We start from the raw sequence: 12,901 nt of genomic DNA, 5'->3' as shown, positions 1-12,901 counted from the left end.
GGAGGTCACAGGTGGACAGGACGTCACAGGAGGACAGGAGGTCACAAGTGAACAGGACGTCACAGGTGACAGGACGTCACAGGTGACAGGACGTCACAGGTGGACAGGACGTCACAGGAGGACAGGACCTCACGGGTGGCCCACCATGTCCAGCTGAGATACAGGCTCACTGGGACACCCAGAGCTGAAGGACATCCACCCAGCTTGATTGCAGTGGATTATTTGTGGAAAGGAAGCCACTCATTTCCAGTGGGATCTGGAGGATCCACAGTCATTCACATGCCTGTCTCCTCTCTGGAGAAGGCGGTGGTGCTGTGGATACTCCTCTGAGACTCTCACCGGCTTGGTCGCTAAGTCACCTAGCCATGGAGCCCTAGACCAGAAAGGGAAAGCAGCACTCCACCCGAAGCCGGAGCCTGGTTGCTGGCACTCCCGTGGGAGTCGGGACCGGTGACTGGCGTGGTAATCGCTAGGCAGCACGGCAACTCGGCGTTTCACCTGACAGGAGAGGCCGACGCAGCCGGGGTGCGTGGCTACTTCCAGCGCTCAGGCATCACGGGACCGAGGCACGGCCGCAGTCTGTCCGGAACCCTGCACGCTGTCGGCTCACAGCATCCAGGAGTCAAACACCCGCTGGTCTGACAGTGCTCCTCAGCCTGGCCTGAAATCAGGTGTGGACAGTCATTTGCATTCTTGCCACATCCACGCTCTTGGCTCTCGTAGGCAAAGCATCTACTCTGCACCAGCTCGAAGGAGGCTAGGGGCAGGCGGAGGTCTGTGTGTAAGGCACACTCACCACCACAGGCCTGCGGGGTGCACCCCAGGCCTGAGCAGGGAGCAGACAGCCAGCCAGAGCGGGGGTCTGGGGCCCGGGCCTGACCATCCCGCTGCTCAGGAGGAGTGCGTGGCGGTCCCGAGCGTCCACGGCCCAGTAAGGCCAACCTGTTCCCCTCCCTGGCCCCTCCTTTCTCCTGCAGTGCATTCTGACCCCTCCTCTTCAGGCCCTGCCCACCTCGCTGGTGACCTAAGTTGGGGCACCAGGGCTGAGATACCATCTCTGAGGAACAAGGTTGGAAACAGGGAAGGGAACATTACTGTCTGAAATGTTCTTTTAAAACTGTTGTTAAAGGCCAGAGTTCCTAAGCAATGTAGATTAAGATAATGATGACTGTCATTGTGAAGATTAAAAGGTGTTTGTGACTTAAAAAATAAATTAAAAAAGTGTTTTTCCTCATTTTAAGTACAAAGATGAATTTATGTGGATTTGATCATCAGGTTTTAGTTCTCCTATCCATCCTATGAGAAAGATGTCCTGCTGTACATGCTGTACCTTGAGAGAGGAAAGGCATGCTGTTGTGAACTAAGTGCAGACAAATTAGACCACTGTGAACAGCAGCAGGCTTTCTTTCTGCGTCTCTGGGTGTCTAGCATTCCGGCCGGTCTCAGACTGTGCCCAGGCCCTGCCCGCCCTTCTGCACAGCCCTTCCCAGCTCATAAACCCGCTCTTCGCCTGATTTTTCTTCTTTTGCAGGCTGTGGGGACCTCTAATAAAAGCAATAGAAGCTAAAAGTGCTTTTGTCTTTTGCTAAATGAAATGTCACAAGGGTAAACAAATGGGGCTTGAGAGAAAGCCACATACAAACGGCTCTTCACCTGAGCGCCTGCCCACAACTGCACGCCGAGAGTGGACATGCATCCATCACTGTCAGCGCCCACGGCTCTCCGTGGCCCGGCGCTCTGCCTGCCCTGGAAGGGGCTTCGTCCCCTCCTCCTCCTCCTCCTCCTTCTTATCCCCCTCCTCCTTTTCCTCCTCCTCCTCGTCCCCCTCCTCCTCCTCCTCCTCCTCCTCCTCCTCCTCCTCCTCCTCCTCCTCCTCCTCTTCCTCCTGCTCCTCCTCCATGGAATTACGGCAGTCAGGACTTCAAAGGGCTCAGCCTCTCCCTGCACTAGGGGACACAGGGTCCTGCAGAGGGAAGATTTCCCCCTTGCCTTACTGCTCCTTTATTCCTACTTCTTGCAGAATTGTGTCATTAATAAAAAGGCCCTGAGCTCTTGTTTTTAAAAGCCCTAATAGCATGTGTTTGGAACATTTGCTATTTTCAGCAGTTCTATCTACTATTTTTGTCCTGCACAATGGTCTAATTATTTCCTGTTGGCCAACAGATCTGAAAGCCTGCAGTCTGCTCTGAGAAGAGCAGCAGCCTTCCCAGTACAGCTCTGTACAGACGTGGCCGAGCGCGGTGGCTGGGGAGAAGGGTTTACACGATCTCACAGGGACAGACGATCCTGGAGCCCGGGCTGCCTCATCCACACACAGAATCACTAAAGGGATTCATTTCAGGGCTCCTTTCCATTTGAATATTTAAGGTTGGCTTTAAATTTGTGGGGAGTTTTCTGTACATTTTTGTTAGCATGCATGGGTCCCAGAGAAGTTCACTGTGATGCAGCTATACCGCCTTACAGTATAAAATTTGCTCTAAATATATCTTTTGTAATGCCCCCAAATGGATGAGAAACACAGAACGAATTCTGAAAATAATGTAGTGCCAAAATCTGGTAACAGGAAAACAATTTCATTGCTGAGAAATACAAACTGCAGTTGGGTCTGTTCTGGGCACAAATAGGCTTTTCAAGTTTCCTAATGTTGAACTCAGCCTTATCTTTTTAAAAAAGCATCTTTTCTCTCGGTAATAATCTGTGTTTTCTCTCCTCTCTGGCAGAGGTGGTGGCAGGCGTTAGCTGTGCTGTCGCGTTGGGGTGCTAAGCAGTGGAAAGCGCTGTCCCCCACCCCCAGACACAGGGCTGGACTCACACTCGGAAGGCAATTAGCTCAGAATTCCTGCTGATCAAAGTCACTAAATGGTGAATGTTCTGATCATTCCCAGGCAGGGACGCAGCACAGCGCCCTTCGGAATCTGGGCCAGGTCTGCAGTCCCGGGCAGACTCCTCAGAGGTGATAAAGCTGCAGAACGCCATAAACGCGGTGATTTACAGGAAGGCAAGCGTCTGGCACAGCTGGTATTTTAAAATCTGACATTATTTTCGGTATTTATTTTAAATCTCAATGCTTACATTGATTTAAGAAGGTCAAAGAATGTGGTGCAGTCTCCTCACACATGGAGAATTAGGTTGACCCTTAAAAAGTGAGGCAGACCGGGTGGCTGTCAGCTGGCTTCTCGGAGGACAGGAAAGTTACCTGGTCAGTGCTCAGAGGAAGCAGGGTGGCCTGCTCTGAGAACCGCAAAGCCACCGCCTCCGCCAGCACCCTGCGTGCCTACCACCCCCGGCCGCCCGGACCTGGGGCCTGCCCAGCCCACGCCAGGCCGTCCACCTGGCAGGCCTCCATCCACAGGGCTGCAAGAGCAACTCGCACTTCCCCGCCGCATGCTGTGTAAACTGAGGTGCGCAATTTTCACTGCTTGTCAAAACAATCGTGAAATCCCATTTTCCTTTAATAAAGTATAGTTTTGTCCCCCAGATGTACGCTTGAATAAGATGTCATACTCTGTTTTTGTTCCTGATTGCACCCTGCTGATGTTCTTAGGCAGAGAGAAAATTACCTTATTGAAGCATATTGTGGGTAGTGAGTGGGGAACCAAATTTTGCATTGGCATTACACACATGACATATTCAGAGACCTTTGAGTAACACTATGAATATCAAGTGATTGAAAAGATTCCACAGGCTCAGGGCGCCTTCTTGGGGCATAAAAGGTTGTGGTTCTGGATGAATGTTTTTCAGATCAATATAATTATGTCATAAAAACATGTCAGAAAAGAGTTTACTCCACAGCCTGCACGCCCGTCCACCTTCGCCTGCTCCGCGTCAGTGCGGGGCCCTGTCGGGCTGCGTTTGCACCAGCCGGCTCCCCCTGCCTGCGGCAGCTCCCACACCCCTGCAGTGCAGAGAGGAGGACACACAAGCCACAGTTTGGGGGAAACAGTGAGTCGTGGCTCACCGGGGTGACGGGGTCTCTCACAGAAGGCCAGTGGGCAGAAGGCTGGCGGGGACACATGGCGCTGGTGTCTGGACTCTCTCCACAGGACACAGTCTGGGCTGTGGGGTTCCCACAACCTCCCCCCAGGCCAGCCACAGAGCCCCCCGCCCAGCTGCCTGGTTGTAGTTCAGGCCACCAGCTGACTTCTGGGCGAAGCGGTGGGTGCCATGGAGGGCGAGCGGGCTCTTGCCACTTTGTCCTTCCCTGGGTGAAGAGCCTCCTGCCGCCATCCACGTGGAAGTGCGGTGGCCACCGCAGCCGCTGCCTGAATACAGACCACATGGACCGGAAGACGTTGCTCTGGGTAAATAGCTTGGCACTTGACAGGGACACTCTCCCTCCAAGAGACTGTCATTTTTATTTTCAAAGGACACATGCACACGCCATCTAACACAGTTCCCAATTTCCTGGTTCATCTGAGGAGCATTCATCATGTTAATTACTTAGTGGGGAAGCGCGCACACACACACACACACACACACACACACACACACACACACACACATCATTTAGACCAGGGAGGCGTGTGTGCTCTCCTGTCCCCACACGGACGCCCGCAGCGCTGGCTTCCGGTGTCCAGGCTCAGATGGCTCAGACACCTCTGGATGTGGAGCTCTCCTCGCGTCTCCAGCGTGGCTCTCAGACTTTCTCCTCCCAACGGTTCAGTCTTTCCCTCACCCACTCAGCGCAGTCCCTTTCTGCCTTCTTCAGGGCATGGGCCTCTGAGGCCACTTTTGGAGTGAGGGGGGAAGGCAAGGAGGAGGCCAGGCCCCGGCTCAGACCCATCTTGGGGCGGGGCGGGGCAGCTCGCCTGGGCTCCCCACTGTGATCTCCAACAGGAGCCTCGGCTTTTCCCCGGGGGAAACAAGCAGAAAATAAATTATGTTTACTGCTACGTGTTTAGTCCATGGTGCTGGCTGTCCACTGAGGGAAAGTTCCACACAACCATGACCCACTATCTCCCTCTCGGCAACTGTGTAAAGAACAGCTCTAAAAAAAAAAAAAAAAAAAGACCGGCCGTGGCCTGTGCGAGGCCCGGGCACCACCGCCTCCCCGGGCTGAGCTCGGCTCCGGAAACTCCCCACACCCAGGGCTTTGCGGCTTCTCCGGCAGCTGGGCTCAGGTCTGGAGAGACCCGCCCCCAGAAGCAGCGCTGTGGACAGACGCGGGTGCCCTGGATACGGAGGGCTTGGCAGGCATGTTCACACGTCCCCGGGGGAGCACGCTCTCCGCCCGGCTCGCTCATGGCAAACACAGGCCGCGGGCCACAGCCCCGGGTGGAAACCTCCCCTCGTAAAACACAGCCCTGCAACCCTGCTCGGCGCTGGCTCTTTGTGCATGGCCCGGTCCTGCGCGTTATCGGCTCCTGTGTGTAGTTTATTATTCCGTTCTCGGCACTTTATAGGAAGGAGATTCTGCCCTCACTTCCTCGGCTTCCGAGGGATGAATGCACCACAGGGTGGTTTTATGGTATCCGTGTTTATAAAGGTAAATCATTCTAGCATATTCCCTCCCCTAGAGGATGTCTCCACAGGCCCTGCATTGTGTCAGACCCCGGAAAGAGATGGTATCGCGTCGCCGGCTTCCTGCTCCGAGGCGTTGGATGGCATCCAGCACCCAGACAAGCAGGCCGGGCAGCGTCTGCCCCCGCGAGGCCCAGCGGCCTGCGGACCGAGCCTCCGTGCCGGGCCGGGCCCGCGGGTCTCACTTGCCAGGCTTTTCGTGTGCGTCTCTGCGTCGCTAGGCATGTGGCGCGGTATTCACCCCACGGGGCTCGTGGGAGAGGTGGCTGCCTGGGAGCAAACATCCCCGTGTCCCCGTGTTCACGGCGGCCACGGCCCTGGCAGCCCCGGCTCCGCCTGCAGTAGCTCTCAGTCAGGGACGGCAGCTGCAGACCAGCTCTGGCCCCACAGCACTTCACGAGGACGCTCGGCGGGCACCACGAGCACCCGTGTCCCAGGAAGGCAGCTGTGGGCTGGCATGGCCCCTCTGGGAAGGCGCCGGCCCAAGGGCACCCAGCCAGCCCGTGGGGTGGGGTGGGTCCTGCCACCGGGAGGGGAAGAGGAGTGAGGCCCCGGGCCGCTGAGGGTGGAGGGGTGAGCTTGGTGAGGAGCAGGCTCTGCAGAATCCCACCCTGGGGGGCAGATGCGGTGTCAGGAGGAGGGGAGGGCCGGGGCTAATGTCGGGAAGGGAGGGGGCGGTTTTCCCCGTAAAAATGCCCTGGGCAGGCCCAGCGCCCCAGAGGAGCCCCCGCTCTCCCAGGATGTGGAGCCGGGACTCACAGTGGGAGACTCCTCACACGGGCGGCATCGTGAAATTTTACTGCAAAATATCCTTTTTTTTCTTATTTGAAAAGACAAATTATTAGCATTTTTAAACAATTTCAATATGCTTAATGGCTGAAAGTTAAGCTCAAACTGTTCTGCTTACTGACTAAAGTAGCAGGTCTGTAAACAGGAGTCTTAAGTTACCCCAAGAGTACACTCATTTTAAATTTTACTTGAAAGCGGGATGTACGTTTATTACAATTTCAAACAAAATGCTAATGCCATTAAACAAATGAGGTTTAGGCAAATTAACTGCATTTTAATATTCTGAAGGCCTATGATATAGGACATTGTGTTACGAAACATTGAGTAGAAGTATCAGTTGCAAGTGGGGTTTTCATTGCTGTGAATCTCAGGAGAATATTTGTAATTAGTATCATTTGCCTAATACTTCAGGTTAATTAGAATATTTAATTGAATAGCTGTAATCTTCAGAGATGACTATATTATGATCAAATTAGCGGCGTCCTGGCGCATGCTGATCGCAGGGCGGCAGCCGCTCCGCTTCTGCCAGCTATTCAGCCCTCTGGAGCGTTCAGTAACATAAGAAAAAATCTGTTTCTTACACTTTTGAATTTTAATGATCCATTTGAACTCTGCCATCAACATTTAATTATTCCAGAAAAAAAAAAGTCCCAGCCACGACTCCCATATGGCAGGCTGGCAAGTGTGGCTGGCAGGGCGGCGCCCACGCCTTCGGCACCCGCAGAAGGGCTGCGCGCGGCCCGGCTGAATGCAGGGCTCTTTCTGAGAGTGTTTGCAAATACAGACCGCGTGAAGCCGGCGGAAGAGGTTACTAGGATACTATTGAAACGCCATTAGGAACAGATGAATTGAGTTTGAGAATGTTACAATGGATTTAATCCCCCCGTGTCTGGACTGGACCGCACTGCGCACAGACCAGCACAGACCAGCACAGACCGGCCGTGGAACCAGAGGCCTGGCCGGCTAAAACTTGTTAGCCAGCAATGTGGTGGGTTTTGTTTTTTTTTAAAGACACAACAGGGGGGCAGGGTTGCCGAGTCTTTTGCACAAAAATCTTCAGCCTGATGGGGAGAGAGAGCCCTGACACGGGCACCGTTACACACCTCAGGTTTCGGGGGTTACATGACCATTATGGAATAAATCAAGGCCTCTGGGAAGACACGGAAGGAGACAGCTCCAGTGTGTCAAGAGTCACTCCCCGAGCCCACAAATCCCCGGCCTGAGGAGAGGGCGGCTGATCCTGGAGCTCCTGGAAGGTTGGCCAAGGTGGGGGTTCCAGGCACAGGCCCAGTCCTGGGGCTCTCCGAGGGCCAGGGCTCCGGCAGGCTCGCCCCACAAGCGCAGGAAGCTCCGAGGGAAAGCACAAACGCCCGCGTGGCTCCCCGGACATAACCCTTCTGGGTCACACGCCTTTCACAGAACCTGCGCTGCAGGCACAGGCCCTACGTACTGGGAGGCGCTGGAAGAAAATAGGGAACAAAAAGATTGAAAGGAAGGAGGGGAGTAAATGCCGCTTAATAAATCAATTAACGTGGCGGGTTTCTCCTGGAAAATCTTCTCCACCCTCGGAAGGACTGACTCTCTCTCAGGAATCCCAGAGGAACACACAACAGTGCACAGACCTTTTGAGGCATGCTTTACAATAACAAAAGCTTGAGCATGAAGATGCTGGGTTTAGCTTTGAAGTAAACAGAAACACTGACACAGAAAACCGATCTTCACACTCAGTGAGGAATTACTTGTAAGAAGGACAGTTAACTGCACGAACATGTCACATAGCTTTGTATGCTGATTGGTTGACAAGAGTTAAAATAGCACGATGATAGTTGGAGGTGCTGGCCAGAAGCAGAGCTGTGTGGACATTTGGGCGGTTAGCAGAGGTGCCCGAGCGGTGTGGCTCACCAGCACTAGGCAGAGCCTTGATGGTTGATGATAAGGGAAAACTGTGCCGGAGAAACCTGGACTGCCTCAAGAAGAGGAGGGACCGAGGGTCGTAAATCGGAGAGGAGCAGCTGGCATCCAGCAGTCCGTCCTGGAGGCTGCACAGACACAGCCCCTCCACGGGGCCCGGGAGCCGGGCAGAGCACAGCCCGGCAGACGTGCCCAGCTCTGCGGCCGCGGGCACACTCGTAGCTTGCTCACAGTATAGAATTAGCAGGGTGGCACGTTCCTAAAGACACTCAATTATCACCAATTTTATTTTCAAATCTCATCCGAATAATGATTTAAAATCCACTCTTAACCAGCAGTTTAAAAGCACCTTGAGAATTCATTTTAACAGCTAGCATCCTGCATAATAGAGGCTTTCTCATATGAAATCTTGAAAAATTGCTGAGTATGGGAATAGTGTGTCGTGGAGCAAAATGAGCTTCGCGTTATCTATAAATTTGGGCTTCCAATTGTTTCCTGCACAGACCTACTTTTTGTGAGCTAGTGTTAGAGCCCTGTCGATATATCAACAATTCACAGGTATCTTTTTTTTTTTTAATGTTTTTCCTCTTGGATCGGTGATCAGCTGTGGAGGCCACACTCCGGGCTCTGGTAGCCGAGTGCAGGACTGTGAAGTACAGGCTCTCCGTGGAGGACCCCACCCCCTTCCCCACACACGCAAGATCCTTCCAGAATTAAAAATCTGCTCCACTAATTGTGGAACAAATTTTCAACAACCCTCTTTGAGAATCCAGCCGTAAGTATTCTCCCATCTATTAAACAGATGGCAGATAAGATTGTAAACATATTTGCTTCATATTGAATAGATAGTTTCTGGCATAATACTAATTAACAAATTAAATGACTGACTTTGTGCATCACATTAGAGTTAAAACCACTTTGTAAGTTTGTCTTGGGTAGTTATTTACTTTGACAATAGCATGCAGTGAAAAACTGTTAAATGTTTCTCCAGCAACATTATGCAGTGAGTAGTTTTCTTTTTTAAAACTCCATATTTTATTATAATTCATTTGACTTTCATTACAGTCACTCATTACAAAATGTATGTGCATTCAATCCGTTTCCAAGGGTGGCGTCTTCTCAGCCCAGCCACGGGCTGGCATGGTGATTTCCTCCTTGGTCGGGCACGCAGGGGGCAGGCCGGCCTTCTCCACTCACGTTTTAGGAGGGCCGCTTGGGAGCGAAGCCCTGCTGGGCACCGGCGGGCAGAGAGGCTGCAAAGGAATCTTCAGGTGACCTGCCCCACGTCTGTGCCCCGGGGACACAGGGCCTGTCCAAGCCCGTCAAGCAGCGGGTGTCTGTCCTTCAGGGATTCTGCCGGGCTCTGTCCCGGCCCGGAGAGAGCAGTGCCAACCAATGTTAAGGCCCAAGACTGCCGGGTGCGGAGCCTGCCCCCGGGGCCCGGTGTGCAGGGGTGCAGGGAAGGGTGGCGACTTGGGCCATACCCAGAGCCCCCTGTGCCTCCATGCCTGAATCCTCTCCGGGACACGGGTTTGAGCTGAAGGATTAGGCATAGAGAATAGCCCTCTCTGCCCTCCCTCCCTCTGCCCCTCCTCTCTGCTACACTCTTACAGCAGAGCAGGGAAACATTCCTTTTTGGAAAATGACTTGGAAGGTTTTATCCTAAGATACTAAAACTAATCATTTGGCTCTGAGTTATCTAAGGTGAGTACCTCTCGGCCAAAATCTTCTCATTTCTGATAACTTGGCAAAGACAGGAGAATCGGGTTTGTCCCCGGGTTGATCAGCAGGGAACCAGCTCAAGAAACAGGCTGTTCGTTTCCGTTAGCAAGGGCCATTTGTTGTACTCCGCGGCGCGGCGCCTGGAGACCGTGCTCACAGAGGGACGGGGCTCTGGACACCGCGCGTCCAGAGAACAAGCCATTCCCACCGAGGCCAGCGGCGTCAAGGCCATCGCTGGCAGCCATGTGAGCCAGGGGAAATTGATTGGGAATAGTTAGATGGCTCCAGAGGGAAGCAAGACCCCAGTTAGCTCCTTGTCCTGACTGGCTCGGTCTCCTAAAGGGAGCGAAAGCCTCCCTGGCCGGAGAAGCCGGCGAGGGTCCCTGTCGCACGGGGCTGGGGGTAGAACCCGGTGCGCCACGAGGCCATCCTGTTTGCACTTTGTGCACGGTGGTAATGTTATGAGTCTACTGTACACCCAGGGATGTTGTAGGTCAGAGGTGATTGTTCCTCGTGGTTTCCGAGGCCTGTGCTGTGGGGAGATGGAGCGCGGTGGGAGGCGTGGACTCGCGGAGTGGTGGCGTCCGCCGGACAGGACAGCCCACACACCACGGCTCTCCAGGAGGCCCTTGCATGCTGCAGCACGCGTCAATAAGATAGGAGCCCCTTTGGGTGGAAATTACACTAGCATGTTGTGTTTGTGAAAAACACTCAGGAGCACAGACCACTGCATCCTGACAGGACAGGGCCTCTGCTAATTCCAGAAAACTGTGTACAAGGCCCACACCTGCACCGACTAGGCCTGGAAGGGAGAGGTAGCGGCGCTGTGGCCCGGCCTCCTGGAGTGGCTGTGTCTCGGAGCGGGGCCTGCCCCGAAGGTGCTCCACCCGACCTGTGTCTCGGAGGAGTGTGCGAGGTTTGGGGAGGAAAGAGGCAGTCTACCACCCGGACTTCAGTCTCGGCTTCACTGGGCAAATCCTGGCTCCAGAGGGTCTTCACGTGAGCAGGCCAGAGGTGCTCTGTGGGTCACAGCTCAGATGAAAATGAAAATACAAGCAGAACTGCCCTGCATTTTTCTATTGGATCAGCCTCCAAGGTGTTTTCCTGGCAGCTCGAGCCTGGGCTGCGCATTCTCCGGCTGGTTCCAGCCAAAAGACACAGCCGGCTGGGGCACGGGACCCACAAAGCTCGCGGGGACCCTCCCCAGCCCCGCTGGCCGCAGACGGCTCAGAATTGGTCAAAACAAGTTAGGTCACATCTCTGCATGGTGGCCTTCCTTCTCATTTTGCATTAATGAATGTGCTTAGGGAACTGAATTAATTTGCTGTTAGTGCTGGTTTTTAATAAACTGTGACCAGGTAATGTGTGATGGCTTACTTGTGTGTGTGTTTGTTTCTTAGAGGGCAGATAGCACTGCCGGGACCCACAGGAAGCCCAAAGACGCGATTGACCTGGGCCCTGCCCGTGTGGGCTTTCGGCTCCGAGGGAGCTGCAAACAGCCGCTGCATTCGCTGCAGGAGGGGCGCAGACGGAGGAACCCTGAGCCTCACCCCACTCACGTTCTGCACTTAGAACTCCGGGGGGCTGTTTGCTCCCAGGACCCCGGCGTTGGCAAGCACCGTGGACGTGGCTGACTCCAGTTTCGAGGTCAGACGCGATGGCTGACGATGCATTTAACCCCTAAAGACAGACGCGTTTCCATTCGCATAAACTGCAGGAGAAAATGCAATCTCCGCAGCAAGCACGGGCTCGCTGCTCACTGCCTGAGTTCATGCTTCTCCTGGGTGCAATCTGCAAGAAAGCACTCAAATTTCTACTTTGACACAATCAGGGGAAACAAAAACCCCAAACATCGAAGTGTTCCCAAAGCAAACAAAACAAGTAAAAAAACCAAAGCAGTAAGTGTGCATTAACACAGAAATTACATTCATTCATACAATTTTTTGGAACATTAAACCATTCTTGATTAAGACAAATACTTGTCTTTTTATCCATTTGTTATCTATTTATCCCCCTATCTACCTCTATATCTATATATCATATACTCTCCAATCCGTCAGTCTATTTTCCGTCATGTTTAACCATCTGTCCATCTATCTACAACGTAGTCTATGTTCCAAGTAACCATAATGTCTGAATTGATACTGTTTTAAATAATTGTTTCAGCTCTACTTTAAGCCTTACATCAAATATTACAAAAAGCTTCACACTTTGGAAAATTAAAGAAAGATAAAAAGCAAAAAAAAATCCCTTTCAAATCTATAAATATGGATTGTCAGAAATCTGCAAAGTATCTACAAAGATACAACATGTACATGTATGTATGTGCTTGCATGTGTGTATGTTTGTGTGTGTTCATGTCGAGGGTGTTTGTAGGGGGTATTGGTGTGTTTACGTGTTTGTGTATGTTTGTGGGTGTGTATTTGTGGGTGTTTATTCTCCAAATGCAATTCAGATTCAGGAATAATATTTTGCAAAGAATTTATAAAATAGAAATCCTATTTTATGAAACAAACAGTATCTTCAAATGACTAATAATGTCTACAGAAAAAAAAAGTCCATACATAAAAAGAACTGTCTTGTAAATATCACTACCTGTGTAGACATGGTTTCTGGGTATTTGTTTCTTCTCTTAAGCTAAAATCTTTTCTTCAGGGTAAAACAGTATGTTTATAAGCTTATTAGATTTTCAAAAAATGATAACGAGGCAGATAACATACTACCTTTGGGGAAATAATTGACAGGTAATCAAAACTCCCAGGGAAGACCCCAAGCAGGAAATGTCTGTCAAGTTAACAAGTCTCCGTCTATTCATCAGCCTCTGCTTCTGGCTGACAACAGGCAGACAAGCCCAGCCTGAGCCCATTATTAAAGGCGACACTCACGTCCGCAGCAAGTGAGCGTGACTCACCGTATCTTAGGATTTAACGTTTCTTTCCACGTAATCAGAGCTCAGATC

This window comes from Dipodomys merriami, unplaced genomic scaffold (assembly GCF_024711535.1).
Source record: "Dipodomys merriami isolate MVZ:Mamm:240054 unplaced genomic scaffold, mDipMer1.0.p SCAF_297, whole genome shotgun sequence".
Lineage (NCBI taxonomy): Eukaryota > Metazoa > Chordata > Mammalia > Rodentia > Heteromyidae > Dipodomys > Dipodomys merriami.
Note: the sequence above shows the minus strand (reverse complement) of the source record.